Genomic DNA, 1577 nt, shown 5'->3' with positions numbered 1-1577 from the left:
GCCCAGAGCCTGCTTCGGATTCTGGGTCTCCCTCTCTCTCTCTGCCCCTCCCCTGCTCCTGCTCTGTTTCTCTCTGTCTCAAAAATAAATAAACACATTTAAAAAAAATTAATTTTCATTCCTTCCTCTACTTACCAGACTCCGAGGGGCTGGAAAGTGGTCCTTTATCAAACACTACATTCTGTGTCTGGGCCCCTCTCTCCTCTTCCCCCCTGCAGAAGAGCCCACAGGGTCTGGTGCTCGAGGATCCTGAGTGAAGCCCTCAGTTCGGCTGTCTCCCAGGCTTGGCAGCACCCAGGCTTGGGGTCCTCTGAATCAGGGATCTTCTTCCCCTTTGCTTCACGTCATTATTAAGAGATGATGCAGGAAAAAAAAAAAAAAAGAGAGAGAGAGAGATGATGCGGGTCTTGGGGCAAGAATCCTTTGGCTCTGGAAAAATTACGTGTGACACTTTACATATGGATCAGGTAATGAATGGATGCCCCGATTTCCTCCACCAGAACATAAAGCGGGCGAGGACGGCTCTCTAATTCCAGATAATTAAAGAGCGATCGAGTTGGCTCGCGCTGCTCGGGGAGTGCGGGCTGCTGTCATTAACGCAGCCGAGGCCTCTCCATTCTCCACACCTCACTGCAGACCGCGGGGCCTCGGCTCCCGGGGGGCTGATGAGCCCCAGAGCCCAGGCAGCCCGCCCACCACGTAATTGAAGGGCCACATCGGCTGCCCCGCAGCTTAGTAATGGGGTGGGGCTTTCTGTCACCAACGGGGCCGCCGGCTGCCTTTGTCCCCCGCCCCCCTGCCTCTCTCTGCCCCCCACCCAGGTGTGCATTTGTGTGTGTGTGTGTGTGTGTGTATATGTGGGTGGGTGTGCACAGGTGCATGTGTGTGTGTGTGTGTGTGTGTTTGGGATGGAACCCCAGACTGGCCTCCCCAGGGAGGCCACACGCAACCTTAGAGACTCGGTTCCCGGGGAAACTTGCAGAGCTCAGAGGCTGCTGCTCTGGGAAAAGCAAGTCACACTGTGGCACAGCAGCCCCGCTCCGGCCCCGAGACGCTGTCCCTCGCCCCACCCTGTCTGAGGAGGCTGCCTTGGAGCAGAGGGCCCTCCCCCCCCTCCCGCCAGGTTCCAGAAGTGACGGTCACTGGTGCTCCACAGGATCAACGGACCACCCTGCTCCAAAGGCTCATCGCTCCTGCTGCATCGAGGGGGGCACAGGGGTTGTTCCTCCTGGTGCAGGTGCGGACGGTGGGTGGGCATCCGGAGAAGGCCGGCTCCCCTGGACAGTGGCACGGGGCGGCCAGAGGACGGACTGAAGCGGGCTCGCCCTGCGCCTCTGTCACAGTTCCCGATGACTCTCAGCCCTGACCCTTGGGGGCCGGGGCCCTTGGGGTCTCGGTGATTCTTTGCCTGTCTCTGTTCGGGCCCCCAGAAGCCCGTGCCCGCTCGTTTCCATAAATACCGACTGGGCGCGTGCGGGCACCGGGCTAGTCTCGGGCCAGAAGCGGATTAGAAGGGTCTGCTGCACAGAACAAGCTGTGGGCAGCTGGGCACAGCCCTGGGAACGAGTCCCCCCCCA

This window comes from Panthera onca, chromosome E1 (assembly GCF_046562875.1).
Source record: "Panthera onca isolate mPanOnc1 chromosome E1, mPanOnc1 haplotype 2, whole genome shotgun sequence".
Lineage (NCBI taxonomy): Eukaryota > Metazoa > Chordata > Mammalia > Carnivora > Felidae > Panthera > Panthera onca.
The sequence above is the reverse complement of the archived record's forward strand: the minus strand, read 5'-3'. Positions refer to the sequence as shown.